Raw genomic sequence first — 27,451 nt, 5'->3', positions numbered from 1 at the left:
AGACCATGAAAATAGTTATCCCCTCCCCCTCTAATAATACAGGCCATTAGCCACCCTGTCATTACCTCTAATGGGATAATCATTTAGCCACACATAGACTGGTGGCTGCGGCAGAGCCACATTAAAAAAAACAACAACAATTTTCTCCTCCGCTATCCTACCTCCATCCTCCATTTTAAAAATCCCACTGCAAGTGGATGGAGTCACACAGTGGTGGGAGGAGTCACGGGATGTGGGAGGAGTCACGGGATGGCGGGAGGAGTCACGGGATGGTGGAAGGAATCACACAGTGGTGGGAGGAGTCAAGGGATGGAGGGAGGAGTCACGTGATAGTGGGAGGAGTCAGGGGATGTGGGAGGAGTCACGGGATGTGAGAGTCACGGGATGGTGGGAGGAGTCACACAGTGGTGGGAGGAGTCATGGGATGTGGGAGTCATGGGATGGTGGGAGGAGTCACACAGTGGTGGGAGGAGTCATGCGATAGTGGGAGGAGTCGCGGGATGGTGGGAGGAGTCACGGGATGGTGGGAGGAGTCACGGGATGGTGGGAGGAGTCACGGGATGTGGGAGTCACGGGATGGTGGGAGGAGTCACACAGTGGTGGGAGGAGTTACGGGATGTTGGGAGGAGTCACGGGATGGTGGGAGGAATCACGGGATGGTGGGAGGAGTCATGGGATGTGGGAGTCACGGGATGGTGGGAGGAGTCACACAGTGGTGGGAGGAGTTATGGGTGGTGGGAGTAGTCACAGGATGGTGGGAGGAGTTACACAATGGTGGGAGGAGTCACACAATAGTGGGAGGAGTCAGGGGGTGTGGGAGGAGTCACGGGATGGTGGGAGGAGTCACGGGATGTGGGAGGAGTCACGGGATGTGGGAGGAGTCACGGGATTGTGGGAGGAGTCACACAATGGTGGGGGGATTCACGGGATGGTGGGAGGGGTCACAGGGTGGTGGGAGGAGTCACGCGATGGTGGGAGGAGTCACGCGATGGTGGGAGGAGTCACGCGATGGTGGGAGGAGTCACGCATTTCCCCTCTAATAATACAGACCATGAAAATAGGTATCCCCCCCTCTAATAATACAGGCCATGAAAATAGGTATCCCCTCCCCCTCTAATAATACAGGCCATGAAAATAGGTATCCCCTCCCCCTCTAATAATACAGACCATGAAAATAGGTATCCCCTCCCCCCTCTAAAAATACAGACCATGAAAATAGGTGTCCCCTCCCCCCTCTAATAATACAGACCATGAAAATAGGTGTCCCCTCCCCCCTCTAATAATACAGGCCATGAAAATAGGTATCCCCTCCCCCCTCTAATAATACAGACCATGAAAATAGGTGTCCCCTCCCCCCTCTAATAATACAGGCCATGAAAATAGGTATCCCCTCCCCCCTCTAATAATACAGACCATGAAAATAGGTATCCCCTCCCCCCTCTAATAATACAGGCCATTAGCCACCCTGTCATTACCTCTAATGGGTTAATCATTTAGCCACACATAGACTGGTGGCTGCGGCAGAGCCACATAAAAAAACAACAACAATTTTCTCCTCCGCTATCCTACCTCCATCCTCCATTTTAAAAATCCCACTGCAAGTGGATGGAGTCACACAGTGGTGGGAGGAGTCACGGGATGTGGGAGGAGTCACGGGATGTGGGAGGAGTCACGGGATATGGAAGTCCAGTGATGGTGGGAGGAGTCACACAGTGGTGGGTGGAGTCACGGGACGGTGGGAGGAGTCCCAGGACGGTGGGAGGAGTCACGCAGTGGTGGGAGGAGTCACGCGATGGTGGGAGGAGTCACACGGTGGTGGGAGGAGTCACGCAGTCCCCTTCTAATAATACAGACCATGAAAATAGGTATCCCCTCCCCCCTCTAATAATACAGACCATGAAAATAGTTATCCCCTCCCCCCTCTAATAATACAGACCATGAAAATAGGTATCCCCTCCCCCCTCTAATAATACAGGCCATGAAAATAGTTATCCCCTCCCCCTCTAATAATACAGGCCATTAGCCACCCTGTCATTACCTCTAATGGGATAATCATTTAGCCACACATAGACTGGTGGCTGCGGCAGAGCCACATAAAAAAAAAACAACAACAATTTTCTCCTCCGCTATCCTACCTCCATCCTCCATTTTAAAGATCCCACTGCAAGTGGATAGAGTCACACAGTGGTGGGAGGAGTCACGCGATGGTGGGAGGAGTCACTGGATGGTGGAAGGAATCACACAGTGGTGGGAGGAGTTACGGGGTGGTGGGAGGAGTCACGGGGTGGTGGGAGGGGTCACACAATGGTGGGAGGAGTCACGGGATGTGGGAGTCCCGTGATGGTGGGAGGAGTCACACAGTGGTGGGAGGAGTCACGGGATGGTGGAAGGAGTCACGCGATGGTGGAAGGAGTCACGGGATGTGGGAGGAGTCACGGGATTGTGGGAGGAGTCACGGGATGGTGGGAGGAGTCACACAGTGGTGGGAGGAGTTACGGGGTGGTGGGAGGAGGCACGCGGTGGTGGGAGGAATCATGGGGTGGTGGGAGGAGTCATGGGATGGAGGGAGGAGTCACGCGGTGGTGGGAGGAGTAACACGGTGGTGGGAGGAGTCACGCAATGGTGGTAAGAGGAGTCACGGGGTGGTGGGAGGAGTCACTGGATGTGGGAGGAGTCACGGGATGGCGGGAGGAGGAGGAGCCACGGGATGGTGGGAGGAGTCATGGGGTGGTGGGAGGAGTCACAGGATGGTGGGAGGAGTAACACGGTGGTGGGAGGAGTCACACAATGGTGGTGAGAGGAGTCACGGGGTGGTGGGAGGAGTCACACGGTGGTGGGAGGAGTCACTGGATGTGGGAGGAGTCACGGGATGGCGGGCGGAGGAGGAGTCACGGGATGGTGGGAGGAGTCACGGGATGTGGAAGTCCCGTGATGGTGGGAGGAGTCACTGGATGGGGGGAGGAGTCACGCGATGGTGGGAGGAGTCACATGATGGTGGGAGGAGTCACACAACGGTGGAAGGAGTCAAGGGATGGTGGGAGGAGTCATGGGATGGTGGGAGGAGTCACGCGATGGTGGGAGGAGTCACAGGATGTGTGAGTCATGTGATGGTGGGAGGAGTCCCGGGATGGTGGGAAGAGTCACACAGTGGTGGGAGGAGTCACGCGATGGTGGGAGGAGTCACGCGATGGTGGGAGGAGTCACGCGATGGTGGGAGGAGTCACGCATTCCCCCTCTAATAATACAGACCATGAAAATAGGTATCCCCTCTCCCCTCTAATAATACAGACCATGAAAATAGTTATCCCCTCCCCCCTCTAATAATACAGACCATGAAAATAGGTATCCCCTCCCCCCTAATAATACAGACCATGAAAATAGGTATCCCCTCCCCCCTCTAATAATACAGACCATGAAAATAGTTATCCCCTCCCCCTCTAATAATACAGACCATTACCCACCCTGTCATTACCTCTAATGGGATAATCATTTAGCCACACATAGACTGGTGGTTGCGGGAGAGCCACATAAAAAAAAAAAACAACAACAATTTTCTCCTCCGCTATCCTACCTCCATCCTCCATTTTAAAGATCCCACTGCAAGTGGATGGAGTCACACAGTGGTGGGAGGAGTCACGCGATGGTGGGAGGAGTCACGGGATGGTGGAAGGAATCACACAGTGGTGGGAGGAGTCACGGGATGGTGGGAGGAGTCACACAATCATGGGAGGAGTCACGGGATGTGGGAGTCCCGTGATGGAGGGAGGAGTCACGAGATGGTGGAAGGAGTCACGCGATGGTGGGAGGAGTCACAGGATTGTGGGAGGAGTCACGGGATTGTGGGAGGAGTCACGGGATGGTGGAAGTCGCGTGATGGTGGGAGGAGTCAAACAGTGGTGGGAGGAGTCATGGGGTGGTGGGAGGAGTCGTGGGATGGTGGGAGGAGTCACGCGATGGTGGGAGGAGTCACGCGATGGTGGGAGGAGTCACGCGATGGTGGGAGGAGTCACGCGATGGTGGGAGGAGTCACGGGATGGCGGGAGGAGTCACACAGTGGTGGGAGGAGTCACGGGATGGTGGGAGGAGTCACACAATCGTGGGAGGAGTCACAGGATGTGGGAGTCCCGTGATGGTGGGAGGAGTCACATAGTAGTGGGAGGAGTTACGGGGTGGTGGGAGGAGTCATGGGGTGGTGGGAGGAGTCACGGGGTGGTGGGAGGAGTCACGGGGTGGTGGGACGAGTCACAGGATGGTGGGAGGAGTCAAGGGATGGTGGGAGGAGTCACACAATGGTGGTGGGAGGAGTCGCGGGATGGTGGGAGGAGTCACACGGTGGTGGGAGGAGTCACACAGTGGTGGGAGGAGACACTGGATGTGGGAGGAGTCACACAGTGGTGGGAGGAGTCACGCGAAGGTGGGAGGAGTCAGGGCATGTGGGAGTCACATGATGGTGGGCAGAGTCACGGGGTGGTGGGAGGAGTCACGGGGTGGTGGGAGGAGTCACGGGGTGGTGGGAGGAGTCACACAGTGGTGGGAGGAGTCACACAGTGGTGGGAGGAGTCATGGGATGTGTGAGGAGTCACTGGATGGCCGGTGTCACAGGATGGCGGGAGGAGTCACGGGATGTGGAAGTCCCGTGATGGTGGGAGGAGTCACACAGTGGTGGGAGGAGTCACGCGATGGTGGGAGGAGTCACGCGATGGTGGGAGAAGTCACACAACGGTGGAAAGAGTCAAGGGATGGTGGGAGGAGTCACGCGATGTTGGGAGGAGTCACAGGATATGGGAGTCATGTGATGGTGGGAGGAGTCCCGGGATGGTGGGAGGAGTCACGCAATGGTGGGAGGAGTCACGTGATGGTGGGAGGAGTCACGCAGTACCCCTCTAATAATACAGACCATGAAAATAGGTATCCCCTCCCCCCTCTAATAATACAGACCATGAAAATAGGTATCCCCTTCCCTTAATAATACAGACCATGAAAATAGGTATCCCTCCCCCTCTAATAATAGAGGCCATGAAAATAGGTATCCCCTCCCCCCTCTAATAATACAGGCCATGAAAATAGGTATCCCCCCCCCCTCTAATAATACAGGCCATTAGCCACCCTGTCATTACCTCTAATGGGATAATCATTTAGCCACACATAGACTGGTGGCTGCGGCAGAGCCACATAAAAAAAAAAACAACAATTTTCTCCTCCGCTATCCTACCTCCATCCTCCATTTTAAAGATCCCACTGCAAGTGGATGGAGTCACACAGTGGTGGGAGGAGTCATGCAATGGTGGGAGGAGTCACACAATCATGGGAGGAGTCACGGGATTGTGGGAGGAGTCACGGGATGGTGGGAGGAGTCACACAATGGTGGGAGTCACGTGATTGTGGGAGGAGTCACACAGTGGTGGGAGGAGTTACGGGGTGGTGGGAGGAGTCACACCGTGGTGGGAGGAGTCATGGGGTGGTGGGAGGAGTCACGGGATGGTGGGAGGAGTCATGGGATGGTGGGAGGAGTCACGGGATGGTGGAAGGAGTAACACGGTGGTGGGAGGAGTCACGCAATGGTCGTGAGAGGAGTCACGGTGTGGTGGGAGGAGACACGCGGTGGTGGGAGGAGTCACTGGATGTGGGAGGAGTCATGGGATGTTGGGAGGAGGAGGAGTCACTGGATGGTGGGAGGAGTCACGGGATGTGGAAGTCCCGTGATGGTGGGAGGAGGAGTCACGCGATGATGGGAGGAGTCACATGGTGGTGGGAGGAGTCACACATTCCCCCTCTAATAATACAGACCATGAAAATAGGTATCCCCTCCCCCCTCTAATAATACAGACCATGAAAATAGTTATCCCCTCCCCCTCTAATAATACAGGCAATTAGCCACCCTGTCATTACCTCTAATGGGATAATCATTTAGCCACACATAGACTGGTGGCTGCGGCAGAGCCACATAAAAACCTCCGCTATCGTACCTCCATCCTCCCCTCCATTTTAAAGATCCCACTGCAAGTGGATGGATCACCCATCGCTGGATCCCGGAGAGATGAGCTACGGGATGGTGGGAGGAGCCACATGATGGTGGGAGGAGTCACGGGATGGTGGAAGGAATCACAATGTGGTGGGAGGAGTCAAGGGATGGTGGGAGGAGTCAAGGGATGGTGGGAGGAGTCACGCGATAGTGCGAGGAGTCCGGGGATGTGGGAGGAGTCACGGGATGTGGGAGGAGTCACAGGATGGCGGGAGGAGACACGGCATGATGGGAGGAGTCACACAATGGTGGGAGGAGTCACACAATGGTGGGAGGATTCACGGGATGTGGGAGTCACGTGATGGTGGGAGGAGGCACACAGTGGTGGGAGGAGTTACGGGGTGGTGGGAGGAGGCACACAGTGGTGGGAGGAGTTACGGGGTGGTGGGAGGAGTCACACAGTGGTGGGAGGAGTCATGGGGTGGTGGGAGGAGTCACGGAATGAGGGGAGGAGTCACGGGGTGGTGGGAGGAGTCACACGGTGGTGGGAGGAGTCACTGGATGTGGGAGGAGTCACACAGTGGTGGGAGGAGTCACGGGATGGTGGGAGGAGTCACACTATCGTGGTAGGAGTCACGGGATGTGGGAGTCCCGTGATGGTGGGAGGTGTCACACAGTAGTGGGAGGAGTTACGGGGTGGTGAGAGGAGTCATGGGGTGGTGGGAGGAGTCATGGGGTGGTGGGACAAGTCACAGGATGGTGGGAGGAGTCATGCGATGGTGGTGGGAGGAGTCGCGGGGTGATGGGAGGAGTCACACGGTGGTGGGAGGAGTCACTGGATGTGGGAGGAGTCACACAGTGGTGGGAGGAGTCTCACAAAGGTGGGAGGAGTCAGGGGATGTGGGAGTCACATGATGGTGGGCGGAGTCACGGGTGGTGGGAGGAGTCACACAGTGGTGGGAGGAGTCACACAGTGGTGGGAGGAGTCATGGAATGTGAGAGGTGTCACTGGATGGCCGGAGGAGTCACAGGATGGCGGGAGGAGTCACGGGATGTGGAAGTCCCGTGATGGTGGGAGGAGTCACACCGTGGTGGGAGGAGTCACGGGATGGGGGAGGAGTCACACGATGGTGGGAGGAGTCACACAACGGTGGAAGGAGTCATGAGATGGTGGGAGGAGTCACGCAATGGTGGGAGGAGTCACAGGATGTGTGAGTCATGTGATGGTGGGAGGAGTCCCGGGATGGGGGAGGAGTCACACGATGGTGGGAGGAGTCACACAACGGTGGAAGGAGTCAAGGGATGGTGGGAGGAGTCATGAGATGGTGGGAGGAGTCACGCAATGGTGGGAGGAGTCACAGGATGGCGGGAGGAGGAGGAGCCACGGGATGGTGGGAGGAGTCATGGGGTGGTGGGAGGAGTCACAGGATGGTGGGAGGAGTAACACGGTGGTGGGAGGAGTCACACAATGGTGGTGAGAGGAGTCACGGGGTGGTGGGAGGAGTCACACGGTGGTGGGAGGAGTCACTGGATGTGGGAGGAGTCACGGGATGGCGGGCGGAGGAGGAGTCACGGGATGGTGGGAGGAGTCACGGGATGTGGAAGTCCCGTGATGGTGGGAGGAGTCATGAGATGGTGGGAGGAGTCACGCAATGGTGGGAGGAGTCACGGGATGGCGGGAGGAGGAGGAGCCACGGGATGGTGGGAGGAGTCATGGGGTGGTGGGAGGAGTCACAGGATGGTGGGAGGAGTAACACGGTGGTGGGAGGAGTCACACAATGGTGGTGAGAGGAGTCACGGGGTGGTGGGAGGAGTCACACGGTGGTGGGAGGAGTCACTGGATGTGGGAGGAGTCACGGGATGGCGGGCGGAGGAGGAGTCACGGGATGGTGGGAGGAGTCACGGGATGTGGAAGTCCCGTGATGGTGGGAGGAGTCACTGGATGGGGGGAGGAGTCACGCGATGGTGGGAGGAGTCACATGATGGTGGGAGGAGTCACACAACGGTGGAAGGAGTCAAGGGATGGTGGGAGGAGTCATGGGATGGTGGGAGGAGTCACGCGATGGTGGGAGGAGTCACAGGATGTGTGAGTCATGTGATGGTGGGAGGAGTCCCGGGATGGTGGGAAGAGTCACACAGTGGTGGGAGGAGTCACGCGATGGTGGGAGGAGTCACGCGATGGTGGGAGGAGTCACGCGATGGTGGGAGGAGTCACGCGATGGTGGGAGGAGTCACGCATTCCCCCTCTAATAATACAGACCATGAAAATAGGTATCCCCTCTCCCCTCTAATAATACAGACCATGAAAATAGTTATCCCCTCCCCCCTCTAATAATACAGACCATGAAAATAGGTATCCCCTCCCCCCTAATAATACAGACCATGAAAATAGGTATCCCCTCCCCCCTCTAATAATACAGGCCATTAGCCACCCTGTCATTACCTCTAATGGGATAATCATTTAGCCACACATAGACTGGTGGTTGCGGGAGAGCCACATAAAAAAAAAAAACAACAACAATTTTCTCCTCCGCTATCCTACCTCCATCCTCCATTTTAAAGATCCCACTGCAAGTGGATGGAGTCACACAGTGGTGGGAGGAGTCACGCGATGGTGGGAGGAGTCACGGGATGGTGGAAGGAATCACACAGTGGTGGGAGGAGTCACGGGATGGTGGGAGGAGTCACACAATCATGGGAGGAGTCACGGGATGTGGGAGTCCCGTGATGGAGGGAGGAGTCACGAGATGGTGGAAGGAGTCACGCGATGGTGGGAGGAGTCACAGGATTGTGGGAGGAGTCACGGGATTGTGGGAGGAGTCACGGGATGGTGGAAGTCGCGTGATGGTGGGAGGAGTCAAACAGTGGTGGGAGGAGTCATGGGGTGGTGGGAGGAGTCGTGGGATGGTGGGAGGAGTCACGCGATGGTGGGAGGAGTCACGCGATGGTGGGAGGAGTCACGCGATGGTGGGAGGAGTCACGCGATGGTGGGAGGAGTCACGGGATGGCGGGAGGAGTCACACAGTGGTGGGAGGAGTCACGGGATGGTGGGAGGAGTCACACAATCGTGGGAGGAGTCACAGGATGTGGGAGTCCCGTGATGGTGGGAGGAGTCACATAGTAGTGGGAGGAGTTACGGGGTGGTGGGAGGAGTCATGGGGTGGTGGGAGGAGTCACGGGGTGGTGGGAGGAGTCACGGGGTGGTGGGACGAGTCACAGGATGGTGGGAGGAGTCAAGGGATGGTGGGAGGAGTCACACAATGGTGGTGGGAGGAGTCGCGGGATGGTGGGAGGAGTCACACGGTGGTGGGAGGAGTCACACAGTGGTGGGAGGAGACACTGGATGTGGGAGGAGTCACACAGTGGTGGGAGGAGTCACGCGAAGGTGGGAGGAGTCAGGGCATGTGGGAGTCACATGATGGTGGGCAGAGTCACGGGGTGGTGGGAGGAGTCACGGGGTGGTGGGAGGAGTCACGGGGTGGTGGGAGGAGTCACACAGTGGTGGGAGGAGTCACACAGTGGTGGGAGGAGTCATGGGATGTGTGAGGAGTCACTGGATGGCCGGTGTCACAGGATGGCGGGAGGAGTCACGGGATGTGGAAGTCCCGTGATGGTGGGAGGAGTCACACAGTGGTGGGAGGAGTCACGCGATGGTGGGAGGAGTCACGCGATGGTGGGAGAAGTCACACAACGGTGGAAAGAGTCAAGGGATGGTGGGAGGAGTCACGCGATGTTGGGAGGAGTCACAGGATATGGGAGTCATGTGATGGTGGGAGGAGTCCCGGGATGGTGGGAGGAGTCACGCAATGGTGGGAGGAGTCACGTGATGGTGGGAGGAGTCACGCAGTACCCCTCTAATAATACAGACCATGAAAATAGGTATCCCCTCCCCCCTCTAATAATACAGACCATGAAAATAGGTATCCCCTTCCCTTAATAATACAGACCATGAAAATAGGTATCCCTCCCCCTCTAATAATAGAGGCCATGAAAATAGGTATCCCCTCCCCCCTCTAATAATACAGGCCATGAAAATAGGTATCCCCCCCCCCTCTAATAATACAGGCCATTAGCCACCCTGTCATTACCTCTAATGGGATAATCATTTAGCCACACATAGACTGGTGGCTGCGGCAGAGCCACATAAAAAAAAAAACAACAATTTTCTCCTCCGCTATCCTACCTCCATCCTCCATTTTAAAGATCCCACTGCAAGTGGATGGAGTCACACAGTGGTGGGAGGAGTCATGCAATGGTGGGAGGAGTCACACAATCATGGGAGGAGTCACGGGATTGTGGGAGGAGTCACGGGATGGTGGGAGGAGTCACACAATGGTGGGAGTCACGTGATTGTGGGAGGAGTCACACAGTGGTGGGAGGAGTTACGGGGTGGTGGGAGGAGTCACACCGTGGTGGGAGGAGTCATGGGGTGGTGGGAGGAGTCACGGGATGGTGGGAGGAGTCATGGGATGGTGGGAGGAGTCACGGGATGGTGGAAGGAGTAACACGGTGGTGGGAGGAGTCACGCAATGGTCGTGAGAGGAGTCACGGTGTGGTGGGAGGAGACACGCGGTGGTGGGAGGAGTCACTGGATGTGGGAGGAGTCATGGGATGTTGGGAGGAGGAGGAGTCACTGGATGGTGGGAGGAGTCACGGGATGTGGAAGTCCCGTGATGGTGGGAGGAGGAGTCACGCGATGATGGGAGGAGTCACATGGTGGTGGGAGGAGTCACACATTCCCCCTCTAATAATACAGACCATGAAAATAGGTATCCCCTCCCCCCTCTAATAATACAGACCATGAAAATAGTTATCCCCTCCCCCTCTAATAATACAGGCAATTAGCCACCCTGTCATTACCTCTAATGGGATAATCATTTAGCCACACATAGACTGGTGGCTGCGGCAGAGCCACATAAAAACCTCCGCTATCGTACCTCCATCCTCCCCTCCATTTTAAAGATCCCACTGCAAGTGGATGGATCACCCATCGCTGGATCCCGGAGAGATGAGCTACGGGATGGTGGGAGGAGCCACATGATGGTGGGAGGAGTCACGGGATGGTGGAAGGAATCACAATGTGGTGGGAGGAGTCAAGGGATGGTGGGAGGAGTCAAGGGATGGTGGGAGGAGTCACGCGATAGTGCGAGGAGTCCGGGGATGTGGGAGGAGTCACGGGATGTGGGAGGAGTCACAGGATGGCGGGAGGAGACACGGCATGATGGGAGGAGTCACACAATGGTGGGAGGAGTCACACAATGGTGGGAGGATTCACGGGATGTGGGAGTCACGTGATGGTGGGAGGAGGCACACAGTGGTGGGAGGAGTTACGGGGTGGTGGGAGGAGGCACACAGTGGTGGGAGGAGTTACGGGGTGGTGGGAGGAGTCACACAGTGGTGGGAGGAGTCATGGGGTGGTGGGAGGAGTCACGGAATGAGGGGAGGAGTCACGGGGTGGTGGGAGGAGTCACACGGTGGTGGGAGGAGTCACTGGATGTGGGAGGAGTCACACAGTGGTGGGAGGAGTCACGGGATGGTGGGAGGAGTCACACTATCGTGGTAGGAGTCACGGGATGTGGGAGTCCCGTGATGGTGGGAGGTGTCACACAGTAGTGGGAGGAGTTACGGGGTGGTGAGAGGAGTCATGGGGTGGTGGGAGGAGTCATGGGGTGGTGGGACAAGTCACAGGATGGTGGGAGGAGTCATGCGATGGTGGTGGGAGGAGTCGCGGGGTGGTGGGAGGAGTCACACGGTGGTGGGAGGAGTCACTGGATGTGGGAGGAGTCACACAGTGGTGGGAGGAGTCTCACAAAGGTGGGAGGAGTCAGGGGATGTGGGAGTCACATGATGGTGGGCGGAGTCACGGGTGGTGGGAGGAGTCACACAGTGGTGGGAGGAGTCACACAGTGGTGGGAGGAGTCATGGAATGTGAGAGGTGTCACTGGATGGCCGGAGGAGTCACAGGATGGCGGGAGGAGTCACGGGATGTGGAAGTCCCGTGATGGTGGGAGGAGTCACACCGTGGTGGGAGGAGTCACGGGATGGGGGAGGAGTCACACGATGGTGGGAGGAGTCACACAACGGTGGAAGGAGTCATGAGATGGTGGGAGGAGTCACGCAATGGTGGGAGGAGTCACAGGATGTGTGAGTCATGTGATGGTGGGAGGAGTCCCGGGATGGGGGAGGAGTCACACGATGGTGGGAGGAGTCACACAACGGTGGAAGGAGTCAAGGGATGGTGGGAGGAGTCATGAGATGGTGGGAGGAGTCACGCAATGGTGGGAGGAGTCACAGGATGTGTGAGTCATGTGATGGTGGGAGGAGTCCCGGGATGGTGGGAAGGGTCCCACAGTGGTGGGAGGAGTCAGGCGATGGTGGGAGGAGTCACGCGATGGTGGGAGGAGTCACGCGATGGTGCAGTCACACGGTGGTGGGAGGAGTCACGCATTCCCCCTCTAATAATACAGACCATGAAAATAGGTATCCCCTCCCCCATCTAATAATACAGACCATGAAAATAGTTATCCCCTCCCCCTCTAATAATACAGGCCATTAGCCACCCTGTCATTACCTCTAATGGGATAATCATTTAGCCACACATAGACTGGTGGCTGCGTCAGAGCCACATAAAAAAAAAACAACAACAATTTTCTCCTCCGCTATCCTACCTCCATCCTCCATTTTAAAAATCCCACTGCAAGTGGATGGAGTCACACAGTGGTGGGAGGAGTCACGGGATGTGGGAGGAGTCACGGGATGGTGGGAGGAGTCACAGGATGGTGGAAGGAATCACACAGTGGTGGGAGGAGTCAAGGGATGGTGGGAGGAGTCACATGATAGTGGGAGGAGTCAGGGAATGTGGGAGGAGTCACGGGATGTGAGAGTCACGGGATGGTGGGAGGAGTCACACAATGGTGGGAGGATTCACGGGATGTGGGAGTCACGTGATGGTGGGAGGAGGCACACCGTGGTGGGAGGAGTTACGGGGTGGTTGGAGGAGTCACGGAATGATGGGAGGAGTCATGGGATGGTGGGAGGAGTCACGGGGTGGTGGGAGGAGTCACACGGTGGTGGGAGGAGTCACTGGATGTGGGAGGAGTCACACAGTGGTGGGAGGAGTCACGGGATGGTGGGAGGAGTCACACAGTAGTGGGAGGAGTTACGGGGTGGTGAGAGGAGTCATGGGGTGGTGGGAGGAATCACGGGATGGTGGGAGCAGTCATGCGATGGTGGTGGGAGGAGTCGCGGGGTGGTGGGAGGAGTCACACGGTGGTGGCAGGAGTCACACGGTGGTGGGAGGAGTCACTGGATGTGGGAGGAGTCACACAGTGGTGGGAGGAGTCTAACAAAGGTGGGAGGAGTCAGGGGATGTGGGAGGAGTCAGGGGATGTGGGAGTCACATGATGGTGGCCGGAGTCACGGGTGGTGGGAGGAGTCACACAGTAGTGGGAGGAGTCATGGAATGTGAGAGGAGTCACTGGATGGCCGGAGGAGTCACAGGATGGCGGGAGGAGTCCCAGGATGTGGAAGTCCCGTGATGGTGGGAGGAGTCACACAGTGGTGGGAGGAGTCACGGGATGGGGGAGGAGTCACGGGATGGTGGGAGGAGTCACACAACGGTGGAAGGAGTCACAGGATGTGTGAGTCATGTGATGGTGGGAGGAGTCCCGGGATGGTGGGAAGAGTCACACAGTGGTGGGAGGAGTCACGCGATGGTGGGAGGAGTCACGCGATGGTGGGAGGAGTCACGCGATGGTGCGAGGAGTCACGCGATGGTGCGAGGAGTCACGCGATGGTGCGAGGAGTCACGCGATGGTGCGAGGAGTCACGCGATGGTGCGAGGAGTCACGCGATGGTGCGAGGAGTCACGCGATGGTGCGAGGAGTCACGCGATGGTGCGAGGAGTCACGCGATGGTGCGAGGAGTCACGCGATGGTGCGAGGAGTCACGCGATGGTGCGAGGAGTCACGCGATGGTACGAGGAGTCACGCGATGGTGAGAGGAGTCACTAGATGGTGGGAGGAGTCACACAATCATGGGAGGAGACACAGGATGTGGGAGTCCCGTGATGGAGGGAGGAGTCACACAGTGGTGGGAGGAGTTACGGGGTGGTGGGAGGAGTCACGGGGTGGTGGGAGGAGTCACGGGATGTGGGAGTCCCGTGATGGTGGGAGGAGTCACACAGTGGTGGGAGGAGTCACGGGATGGTGGAAGGAGTCACGTGATGGTGGAAGGAGTCACGGGATGTGGGAGGAGTTACGGGATTGTGGGAGGAGTCACGGGATGGTGGGAGGAGTCACACAATGGTGGGAGTCACGTGATGGTGGGAGGAGTCACACAGTGGTGGGAGGAGTTACGGGGTGGTGGGAGGAGTCACACAGTGGTGGTAGGAGTCACGGGATGGTGGGAGGAGTCACGGGATGGTGGGAGGAGTCACACGATGGTGGAAGGAGTAACACGGTGGTGGGAGGAGTCACGCAATGGTCGTGAGAGGAGTCACGGGGTGGTGGGAGGAGACACGCGGTGGTGGGAGGAGTCACTGGATGTGGGAGGAGTCACGGGATGGTGGGAGGAGGAGGAGTCACGGGATGGTGGGAGAAGTCACGGGATGTGGAAGTCCTGTGATGGTGGGAGGAGGAATCACGCGATGGTGGGAGGAGTCACACGGTGGTGGGAGGAGTCACACATTCCCCCTCTAATAATACAGACCATGAAAATAGGTATCCCCTCCCCCCTCTAATACAGACCATGAAAATAGTTATCCCCTCCCCCCTCTAATAATACAGGCAATTAGCCACCCTGTCATTACCTCTAATGGGATAATCATTTAGCCACACATAGACTGGTGGCTGCGGCAGAGCCACATAAAAACCTCTGCTATCGTACCTCCATCCTCCCCTCCATTTTAAAGATCCCACTGCAAGTGGATGGATCACCCATCGCTGGATCCCGGAGAGATGAGCTACGGGATGGTGGGAGGAGTCACGGGATGTGGGAGGAGTCACGGGATTGTGGGAGGAGTCACACAATGGTGGGGGGATTCACGGGATGGTGGGAGGGGTCACAGGGTGGTGGGAGGGGTCACAGGGTGGTGGGAGGAGTCACGCGATGGTGGGAGGAGTCACGCGATGGTGGGAGGAGTCACGCATTCCCCCTCTAATAATACAGACCATGAAAATAGGTATCCCCCCCTCTAATAATACAGGCCATGAAAATAGGTATCCCCTCCCCCTCTAATAATACAGGCCATGAAAATAGGTATCCCCTCCCCCTCTAATAATACAGACCATGAAAATAGGTATCCCCTCCCCCCTCTAAAAATACAGACCATGAAAATAGGTGTCCCCTCCCCCCTCTAATAATACAGACCATGAAAATAGGTGTCCCCTCCCCCCTCTAATAATACAGGCCATGAAAATAGGTATCCCCTCCCCCCTCTAATAATACAGACCATGAAAATAGGTGTCCCCTCCCCCCTCTAATAATACAGGCCATGAAAATAGGTATACCCTCCCCCCTCTAATAATACAGGCCATTAGCCACCCTGTCATTACCTCTAATGGGTTAATCATTTAGCCACACATAGACTGGTGGCTGCGGCAGAGCCACATAAAAAAACAACAACAATTTTCTCCTCCGCTATCCTACCTCCATCCTCCATTTTAAAAATCCCACTGCAAGTGGATGGAGTCACACAGTGGTGGGAGGAGTCACGTGACCTATGCATTCGGTAATTACCCCTTCCGTAAGTTTTCTTACCCATACCTGTATCAATACCCTTTTACCTTTTCCCATTCCCAATAAATAGACCACACCGGAGTTTGGAGTATAAATTGGCCATAGCAGCCTTTTATTTAACCAGAACTTTAACCAAAATAAAATAAATAACTTTAATGTTATAATAGAAACATACTTATATACATATTGCAACAGCAATTACAACTCCCAGTCGTTTGGTCTTTGACGGTACCTCGGTTCCATTTAACGTTACTATTTTCCAAAACCAAAAACCCACTGCGGGACCAAATTTGTACCATACAAGGCCTCCGGTCGTTTAACAGCCCGGAGACAACCCCACCTTCCCGCAGTGTAACCAAACCCGTATCCCAGCCTACCCTTCCGCTGGGATACACCAAAAGGGGCACATACGACCTATGAGCCCCCCACACCGTTCCATCACCTAATTTGTTTTACCCCGTCAAAGACCAAAGACACCGCCTTCCACTGCTATGACGACCTCCACCACCGAACCTGCAAGAAAAATGAGAAACCCGACAGCAATCGGAAAACAACAGTACAATAACTCAAAATAAAGGGGCGGGTGGGTGGGCAACTTCCACACTTGTGACCCACGCTTCCTGTTGCAGCTCCTCCCCCTCCTTATATGGCGCTCCGCCCTCTCCTCTCTCTCTCCTGCCGCTCCACCCCTCCCTCTTTCTATTCTTCAGTTTAACCCTATAAGGGGCTACCTAGCATTTGTCATGCCAGCCCTGCACCTACGTCTAGCCTGCGTTTCCGGGCTTCCCTTGACCTATGCATTCGGTAATTACCCCTTCCGTAAGTTTTCTTACCCATACCTGTATCAATACCCTTTTACCTTTTCCCATTCCCAATAAATAGACCACACCGGAGTTTGGAGTATAAATTGGCCATAGCAGCCTTTTATTTAACCAGAACTTTAACCAAAATAAAATAAATAACTTTAATGTTATAATAGAAACATACTTATATACATATTGCAACAGCAATTACAACTCCCAGTCGTTTGGTCTTTGACGGTACCTCGGTTCCATTTAACGTTACTATTTTCCAAAACCAAAAACCCACTGCGGGACCAAATTTGTACCATACAAGGCCTCCGGTCGTTTAACAGCCCGGAGACAACCCCACCTTCCCGCAGTGTAACCAAACCCGTATCCCAGCCTACCCTTCCGCTGGGATACACCAAAAGGGGCACATACGACCTATGAGCCCCCCACACCGTTCCATCACCTAATTTGTTTTACCCCGTCAAAGACCAAAGACACCGCCACAGCCCGCAAGGATGACCCCTTAGCCTTAAGGGCCCCTCCACATCCGAAGAGCCCGCTCAATCCCCTCCTGCACTCCCAGAGTCCACAGGTCAGTACCCACCGCCGTGAGATGCACACCATCCCCCCTGAGGTACATGCCCACATTTACCTCCAACTCCGTGTGCCGTATCACCAACCCCCCATTCCGGGACACAAACCTCCCCAGGGCCTTATTAACCTTAATTCTAGCCTTATTAATTCGAACCACAGAGCGAGCCATACGCCACGCGGTCCGTGCAACGATGTCCGACCAGATCACCACCATGCTCGGAAAATCTCTCCGAAGCATGAGAAAATCCCGTTTTACATCGGACACAATGTCCCTGGTAGACCGGGCCCCCAAATCGTTACCCCCCACATGCAGCACCAACACATCCGGGGGCCTATCTAGCCTGGCGTACCGAAGAAATTCCGGCACCACCCTGTTCCATTTAAGCCCAGGAATCCCCAACCAACGTACACTCGCCTCCCCCCGGGAAATCCCCAGCTGCCTTCCCTCCGGCCTGACATCTGCTCTCCTGGCACCCCAAAAAACATAGGAGTGCCCCAATATCCAGACGAGGCGTTCGCGACCTCCATCTGAAAGGAAAAACAAAAACACTAGAGCAACTATACCAATCCCAACCACGACCCCACCAAAACATCCACCCCCCCCCGCCTGCTACAAAACATGAACCCAAACCCTGAACACCCCTTACGTCAGATGTGGTCGCACGTACGACCGAAAACGCCGAGATTCCCAGCGCCCAATCCTCTTGACCACCGCCTCGTCCAACCCGCACCTGGCCGCCTCAGTGGCTGCCCCGATGCGGAAGGAGTGGGAGGCGAACTGAGTGCAATCCAAACCCCCAGCCCGCAGACACCTCCGAAACACCGCCACAAATTGAAAACGGGATAAAAAGGTGCCGTCTTGATGCACCAGCAACGGGCCCGCCCCTTGCGGCCGAACCCTCAGGAACTCCGAAACCACCCTCACTGGGCATAACCCCGACCCCGGCAGCTCAAACAACCATACATCCACCCCAATCCCAGTCTGATCTGTCTTGGACCTACGCAGGCGCAAACGCACCCTATCAGCCCCCAAGGTCACATCCTGACCCAACAAACCCCCCCCAACCGTCTTAGCAGGACTGACCAATTCCCCAACCCGAAAAGCCCCAAAGAAGGCCAACGAAAAAGCCGCTCGGAACAACCGCACCTCGTAACCCGAAGTGCACTGTTCCCCCAAGCGCCCGCAGACAACCTGTAGAACCTGGAAGGTCACCGGCCTCCGCATATCCCTCCGCGGATTGCCCTTTTTGTACCCCTTAACCGCCTGCTTGACCCAAAAATCCTTCGTGTGATCAACTTCCCCCCGCAACTTAAACCAAAACGCCAGTGCCGTAAGCTTGCGCTCAATCAAGGACACCGACCCCGCGCGTTCCATCACCCTAGCCACAAAGCACAACACCAAAAGCCCCTGCTCACCACTCCCACCCAGCTCAGCGTCCGCTAGCCGTGTAAAATCCAGCCATTCCTTCCATACTTTACAGTACGCCGCCCAGGTCGCCTTGCTCACCGACCTCCTGATCCAGTCCGTGGCGAGTCCAACGCAACCTCCCAGAGCCACCCCGGGCAGGGGATCCCATCTCTCGCCGCCTCCGGAGCCAACGCCCGAAACCTCTCCCACTGGAATCGAGATAAGGCATCAGCCACGTTATTGTCCACCCCAGGCACATGAACGGCATACAAAAATATGTTAGCCTGCAAACACCGCAGCACCAGGTGGCGCAGCAGCCGGATCACCGGCTGCGAGGAAGCCGACATCCGATTGATCACCTGCACCACTCCCATGTTGTCACAGTGCAACCTGATCTTCAGATCCCTGCACGACCCCCCCCAAAGCTCCATCGCCAGCACCACCGGAAACAATTCCAGCAGCACCAGGTTCTTCGCATACCCCGCCTCCACCCACGACCTGGGCCACGCCTCTGCGCTCCACTGTCCCCGAAAAAAGGCCCCATAGCCCGCGGACCCCGCCGCATCCGTCACCAACTCCACGTCAAAATTACTCACCGGCCCTTTCATCCACACCGACCGTCCATTGAAGTCTTCCAAAAAAGTCTGCCAAATCCGCAAGTCCTCCCTAAGATCCCGTGTCAACCGAATGAAGTGGGTTGGAACCAGGACACCCGCCGTAGCCCCCGACAGCCGGCGGCAAAATATCCGCCCCATCGGAATGATCCGGCAGGCAAAATTTAACTTACCCAGGACCGACTGCAATTTCCGCAGTTGCACTTTCCGCACGCCGACCAACTCCCGCAGCTCCTGCCTCAGTCCCTCGACTTTGTCGTCCGGCAAGCGGCACTCCATAACCTCCGTGTCTATTTCAATGCCCAAAAAACTCAAGACCGTGGCCGGCCCCTCCGTTTTATCGGCCGCCAACGGCACCCCAAAGCGATCCGCAATGTGTTGCAACGTGGCCAAAAGGATCGCACACACATTGGAGGACGGGGGGCCCACGACAAGAAAGTCATCGAGGTAATGAATCACCGACGCCCAGCCCGACACATCGCGTACCACCCATTCCAAGAATGAACTAAACAGTTCAAACAAGGCACAGGACACGGAACAGCCCATGGGCAAGCACTTGTCCACGTAAAACCGTTCCTGCCAATAACACCCCAAGAGCCAAAAGCTCTCCGGGTGCACGGGCAACAGCCGAAACGCCGCCTCAATGTCAGACTTTGCCATAAGGGCCCCCTTACCGTACCGCCGCACCCAGCCTACCGCCGCATCGAACGACGTGTAAGAAACCGTGCAGGCCTCGGGATCGATAGCATCGTTCACCGACCCCCCTTTTGGGAAGGACAGATGATGGATAAGCCGGAACTTGTTGGGTTCCTTCTTAGGCACCACCCCCAACGGCGACACCACCAAGACCGGCAAAGGCTGCTCCACGAACGGTCCACACATCCTCCCCAAGGAAACCTCCTTAGCCAATTTGTCGCTGACCACCCCCGGATGCCGCAAGGCGGACCTCAAGTTCCTAGCCACCGGGGGAGCCACTTCCAGCGAACACGGAATCCGAAAACCCACCGCAAACCCCTCCCCCAGCACCCGCGCAGCCCCCTTGTCCGGATACCTATTTAGAAAAGGACGCATCCTTTCCACCCTCACCGGGGTTGCTCCCCTTGAACGCAGGGTCCCCAGTACGCTTGCCCCTCTTAAAACAACGGGAGAGGGAGTGAGTGCCTCCACAACCGGAACACTCATGTTTAAATCGACAGGACCCCCCGAACTTGCAGGCCCCTTCGTTAAATTGCCAGCACACGCCCATCTTTTTACCGGCCGGAAGTCCAGAGGCGGGGGTACCCCCGGCCCCCCCCTGAAAAAACTGCGAAGGCGTCCGCGCCGACGCCATCAACCGCATCCAAAGGCTGATATCCTTGTGGTCCCACCGAATATCAGGCCGCACCGCCCGCCGCTGCCGAAACTGCTCGTCGTACCGCAGCCAAGCCGTACCCCCATACACCCTATGCGCTTCCCCGATAGCGTCCATGTAACAAAACAGAGCCGAGCAGTGCTCCGGCGCTGTCTCGCCAATCACGCTGGCCAAAATGGCAAACGCCTGCAGCCAATTAGGGAAGGTCCGCGGTATCAGCCGATACCGCCTCTTCTCCTCATCGTCCTTCTTAGAGCTATCAGGCTTGACCCTGTCCAAATTGAACTTCTCCAGGGGAAGCAACGAAAAGATCTCCACATACTCACCCTTCTTGATCTTGTCCCTTACCTCCTGCTTGAGATGCGCCCCCAACGGCCCCTCATAACAGACATAAACCTCACACTTAGCCGCGTCGGCAAGCCGAACCAAATCAACCCGAGCCGCGGCCTCTTTCGCTGCCACCTCCTCCCCCATACTTACCGAGGATGCTCCCGCCACCGGCGTTTCCTGTTGCGAACTTACCTCCACAGTCCCGGCCACCGGCGCCTGCAACCCTGAGGGCGAGCCCAACGCCAGCGACCCGAATGCCCCATCCCCTGGCCCTAGTAAGGCACCCCCTCCCTGGGGCACCCCACCCCCCCAGAAGTGAACCCGAACTGGACCCAGACCCCAGACCACCCACCCAAGGCGCCACCTGCGGGGGGCCCCCAGAAGCCCCGTCAGCAAACCTCTGCAGCAGATCCTTCAAACCCCCCAACAACGCCTGCAACGATTCCTGGGTCCCGCCGGAGGCAGGCAACCCGCCCGCCTCCCGCGGCACCACCCCCGCGCGGCCCCACGCCCCGCTCCCAACCACTCCCCCTGACAGACACCCCACATCATCAGGCAAAACATTAGCATGAAAGTGAAGCCCCTTACCTGGCTGCGTGGGTCCCCTCCCGTCAGCCGACCCTCCGGAACCTCCAGCCGTCTCCACTCGACCAAGGACCTCCTCTTCGGAACCCGACAGCTCCCCCTCGGAACGCACATCTGCCGCGGATGGCATAGGCGTCGCAGACCCTCCGGCCGCTGGGCAGCCCGGGGGTGTAGCAGCGTTGCTGGTAGACGCTCCGTCGTTGCAATAGGCCCGACCAACCATCCTGCCGAGCAAGGCACCCGCACTGCGCACCCGTGCGGGCCCCGTAGGCCTGTTCCCGTCCACCCTCAGGGCTCCGCTTCCACTCCTCTCCGACCTGCCCGCCGCGTCTGGTAGCTTACGCGCAGGTGTGGCTCTGGAACTCCTCCGCCGTGTCTCCCCGTGCGGCGGCAGCACCGCGGCCGCAAGGGGAACCGTGCTCCTTCCGTCAACTGACCGCGCCGGTGGGGAGGGGGTGACCGCAGGCTCCAAACCCCCACTCCCCGAGCCCCGCCCATGAAAAGGATTCCGCCCGGACCCCCCCCTAGCCCCCGCAGATGACCGTTTCGCGGGGGGGGCCGGCGGGTCCGCTATCGGGCTCCTGGTAGGGCGCTGGACTCTGGTGGAGGGGCCAGGAGAGAAGCGCTCCGGTGGCCTGGACCGCCGAGCGCGTGGTGTGGCATCCCCCCCCTCTACAGGCCCCCCCGCCGCCGCACGTGTAATGGCCGCCACCTGCTCCTGCAGCCAGTCCGTCCCTCGCGCTCCCGCCGCCGCACGGAGCCGCTCAAAAAGCTCCTCCATGTCCCCCATCGTAGGCAATGTCCTCCCGAAGTCCCTGGCAGCCAAAAATACCACCCGTCCCGCCCGCAATGCCGCCGTGTAGCCCGCGCTGTACCTGTGCGTCCTGCCAGCCAGGCAACTTCCACACTTGTGACCCACGCTTCCTGTTGCAGCTCCTCCCCCTCCTTATATGGCGCTCCGCCCTCTCCTCTCTCTCTCCTGCCGCTCCACCCCTCCCTCTTTCTATTCTTCAGTTTAACCCTATAAGGGGCTACCTAGCATTTGTCATGCCAGCCCTGCACCTACGTCTAGCCTGCGTTTCCGGGCTTCCCTGGATGTGGGAGGAGTCACTGGATGGTGGGAGGAGTCACGGGATGGTGGGAGGAGTCACGGGATATGGAAGTCCAGTGATGGTGGGAGGAGTCACACAGTGGTGGGTGGAGTCACGGGACGGTGGGAGGAGTCCCAGGACGGTGGGAGGAGTCACGCAGTGGTGGGAGGAGTCACGCGATGGTGGGAGGAGTCACACAGTGGTGGGAGGAGTCACGCAGTCCCCCTCTAATAATACAGACCATGAAAATAGGTATCCCCTCCCCCTCTCTAATAATACAGACCATGAAAATAGTTATCCCCTCCCCCCTCTAATAATACAGACCATGAAAATAGGTATCCCCTCCCCCCTCTAATAATACAGGCCATGAAAATAGTTATCCCCTCCCCCTCTAATAATACAGGCCATTAGCCACCCTGTCATTACCTCTAATGGGATAATCATTTAGCCACACATAGACTGGTGGCTGCGGCAGAGCCACATAAAAAAAAAAACAACAACAATTTTCTCCTCCGCTATCCTACCTCCATCCTCCATTTTAAAGATCCCACTGCAAGTGGATGGAGTCACACAGTGGTGGGAGGAGTCACGCGATGGTGGGAGGAGTCACTGGATGGTGGAAGGAATCACACAGTGGTGGGAGGAGTTACGGGGTGGTGGGAGGAGTCACAGGATTGTGGGAGGAGTCACGGGATTGTGGGAGGAGTCACGGGATGGTGGAAGTCGCGTGATGGTGGGAGGAGTCAAACAGTGGTGGGAGGAGTCATGGGGTGGTGGGAGGAGTCAGGGGATGGTGGGAGGAGTCGTGGGATGGTGGGAGGAGTCACGCGATGGTGGAATGAGTCACGCGATGGTGGAATGAGTCACGCGATGGTGGAATGAGTCACGCGATGGTGGGAGGAGTCACGCGATGGTGGGAGGAGTCACGCGATGGTGGAATGAGTCACGCGATGGTGGAATGAGTCACGCGATGGTGGGAGGAGTCACGCGATGGTGGGAGGAGTCACGCGATGGTGGGAGGAGTCACGCGATGGTGGGAGGAGTCATGCGATGGTGGGAGGAGTCACGCGATGGTGGGAGGAGTCACGGGATGGCGGGAGGAGTCACGGGATGGCGGAGGAGTCACACAGTGGTGGGAGGAGTCACGGGATGGTGGGAGGAGTCACACAATCGTGGGAGGAGTCACAGGATGTGGGAGTCCCGTGATGGTGGGAGGAGTCACATAGTAGTGGGAGGAGTTACGGGGTGGTGGGAGGAGTCATGGGGTGGTGGGAGGAGTCACGGGGTGGTGGGAGGAGTCACGGGGTGGTGGGACGAGTCACGGGGTGGTGGGACGAGTCACAGGATGGTGGGAGGAGTCGCGGGATGGTGGGAGGAGTCACACAATGGTGGTGGGAGGAGTCGCGGGATGGTGGGAGGAGTCACACGGTGGTGGGAGGAGTCACACAGTGGTGGGAGGAGACACTGGATGTGGGAGGAGTCACACAGTGGTGGGAGGAGTCACGCGAAGGTGGGAGGAGTCAGGGCATGTGGGAGTCACATGATGGTGGGCAGAGTCACGGGGTGGTGGGAGGAGTCACACAGTGGTGGGAGGAGTCACACAGTGGTGGGAGGAGTCATGGGATGTGTGAGGAGTCACTGGATGGCCGGTGTCACAGGATGGCGGGAGGAGTCACGGGATGTGGAAGTCCCGTGATGGTGGGAGGAGTCACACAGTGGTGGGAGGAGTCACGCGATGGTGGGAGGAGTCACGCGATGGTGGGAGAAGTCACACAACGGTGGAAGGAGTCAAGGGATGGTGGGAGGAGTCACACGATGTTGGGAGGAGTCACAGGATATGGGAGTCATGTGATGGTGGGAGGAGTCCCGGGGTGGTGGGAGGAGTCACGCGATGGTGGGAGGAGTCACGTGATGGTGGGAGGAGTCACGCAGTACCCCTCTAATAATACAGACCATGAAAATAGGTATCCCCTCCCCCCTCTAATAATACAGACCATGAAAATAGGTATCCCCTTCCCTTAATAATACAGACCATGAAAATAGGTATCCCTCCCCCTCTAATAATAGAGGCCATGAAAATAGGTATCCCCTCCCCCCTCTAATAATACAGGCCATGAAAATAGGTATCCCCTCCCCCTCTAATAATACAGGCCATTAGCCACCCTGTCATTACCTCTAATGGGATAATCATTTAGCCACACATAGACTGGTGGCTGCGGCAGAGCCACATAAAAAAAAACAACAACAATTTTCTCCTCCGCTATCCTACCTCCATCCTCCATTTTAAAGATCCCACTGCAAGTGGATGGAGTCACACAGTGGTGGGAGGAGTCATGCGATGGTGGGAGGAGTCACACAATCATGGGAGGAGTCACGGGATTGTGGGAGGAGTCACGGGATGGTGGGAGGAGTCACACAATGGTGGGAGTCACGTGATTGTGGGAGGAGTCACACAGTGGTGGGAGGAGTTACGGGGTGGTGGGAGGAGTCACACCGTGGTGGGAGGAGTCATGGGGTGGTGGGAGGAGTCACGGGATGGTGGAAGGAGTAACACGGTGGTGGGAGGAGTCACGCAATGGTCGTGAGAGGAGTCACGGTGTGGTGGGAGGAGACACGCGGTGGTGGGAGGAGTCACTGGATGTGGGAGGAGTCATGGGATGTTGGGAGGAGGAGGAGTCACTGGATGGTGGGAGGAGTCACGGGATGTGGAAGTCCCGTGATGGTGGGAGGAGGAGTCACGCGATGGTGGGAGGAGTCACATGGTGGTGGGAGGAGTCACACATTCCCCCTCTAATAATACAGACCATGAAAATAGGTATCCCCTCCCCCCTCTAAAAATACAGACCATGAAAATAGGTGTCCCCTCCCCCCTCTAATAATACAGACCATGAAAATAGGTGTCCCCTCCCCCCTCTAATAATACAGGCCATGAAAATAGGTATCCCCTCCCCCCTCTAATAATACAGACCATGAAAATAGGTGTCCCCTCCCCCCTCTAATAATACAGGCCATGAAAATAGGTATACCCTCCCCCCTCTAATAATACAGGCCATTAGCCACCCTGTCATTACCTCTAATGGGTTAATCATTTAGCCACACATAGACTGGTGGCTGCGGCAGAGCCACATAAAAACCTCCGCTATCGTACCTCCATCCTCCCCTCCATTTTAAAGATCCCACTGCAAGTGGATGGATCACCCATCGCTGGATCCCGGAGAGATGAGCTACGGGATGGTGGGAGGAGCCACATGATGGTGGGAGGAGTCACGGGATGGTGGAAGGAATCACAATGTGGTGGGAGGAGTCAAGGGATGGTGGGAGGAGTCAAGGGATGGTGGGAGGAGTCACGCGATAGTGCGAGGAGTCCGGGGATGTGGGAGGAGTCACGGGATGTGGGAGGAGTCACAGGATGGCGGGAGGAGACACGGCATGGTGGGAGGAGTCACACAATGGTGGGAGGAGTCACACAATGGTGGGAGGATTCACGGGATGTGGGAGTCACGTGATGGTGGGAGGAGGCACACAGTGGTGGGAGGAGTTACGGGGTGGTGGGAGGAGGCACACAGTGGTGGGAGGAGTTACGGGGTGGTGGGAGGAGTCACACAGTGGTGGGAGGAGTCACGGAATGAGGGGAGGAGTCACGGGGTGGTGGGAGGAGTCACACGGTGGTGGGAGGAGTCACTGGATGTGGGAGGAGTCACACAGTGGTGGGAGGAGTCACGGGATGGTGGGAGGAGTCACACTATCGTGGTAGGAGTCACGGGATGTGGGAGTCCCGTGATGGTGGGAGGTGTCACACAGTAGTGGGAGGAGTTACGGGGTGGTGAGAGGAGTCATGGGGTGGTGGGAGGAGTCATGGGGTGGTGGGACAAGTCACAGGATGGTGGGAGGAATCACGGGATGGTGGGAGGAGTCATGCGATGGTGGTGGGAGGAGTCGCGGGGTGGTGGGAGGAGTCACACGGTGGTGGGAGGAGTCACTGGATGTGGGAGGAGTCACACAGTGGTGGGAGGAGTCTCACAAAGGTGGGAGGAGTCAGGGGATGTGGGAGTCACATGATGGTGGGCGGAGTCACGGGTGGTGGGAGGAGTCACACAGTGGTGGGAGGAGTCACACAGTGGTGGGAGGAGTCATTGAATGTGAGAGGAGTCACTGGATGGCCGGAGGAGTCACAGGATGGCGGGAGGAGTCACGGGATGTGGAAGTCCCGTGATGGTGGGAGGAGTCACACCGTGGTGGGAGGAGTCACGGGATGGGGGAGGAGTCACACGATGGTGGGAGGAGTCACACAACGGTGGAAGGAGTCAAGGGGTGGTGGGAGGAGTCATGAGATGGTGGGAGGAGTCACGCAATGGTGGGAGGAGTCACAGGATGTGTGAGTCATGTGATGGTGGGAGGAGTCCCGGGATGGTGGGAAGGGTCCCACAGTGGTGGGAGGAGTCACGCGATGGTGCGAGGAGTCACGCGATGGTGCGAGGAGTCACGCGATGGTGCGAGGAGTCACGCGATGGTGCGAGGAGTCACGGGATGGTGGGAGGAGTCACGCGATGGTGAGAGGAGTCACGCGATGGTGAGAGGAGTCACGCGATGGTGGGAGGAGTCACACAATCATGGGAGGAGACACAGGATGTGGGAGTCCCGTGATGGAGGGAGGAGTCACACAGTGGTGGGAGGAGTTACGGGGTGGTGGGAGGAGTCACGGGTGGTGGGAGGAATTACGGGGTGGTGGGAGGAGTCACGGGATGTGGGAGTCCCGTGATGGTGGGAGGAGTCACACAGTGGTGGGAGGAGTCACGGGATGGTGGAAGGAGTCACGTGATGGTGGAAGGAGTCACGGGATGTGGGAGGAGTTACGGGATTGTGGGAGGAGTCACGGGATGGTGGGAGTCACGTGATGGTGGGAGGAGTCACACAGTGGTGGGAGGAGTTACGGGGTGGTGGGAGGAGTCACACAGTGGTGGTAGGAGTCATGGGGTGGTGGGAGGAG

Source organism: Lithobates pipiens, unplaced genomic scaffold (genome assembly GCF_037356315.1).
Source record: "Lithobates pipiens isolate NorthernLeopardFrog02 unplaced genomic scaffold, aLitPip1_a1.2 Scaffold_18, whole genome shotgun sequence".
In the NCBI taxonomy this organism is placed as follows: domain Eukaryota; kingdom Metazoa; phylum Chordata; class Amphibia; order Anura; family Ranidae; genus Lithobates; species Lithobates pipiens.
The sequence above is the reverse complement of the archived record's forward strand: the minus strand, read 5'-3'. Positions refer to the sequence as shown.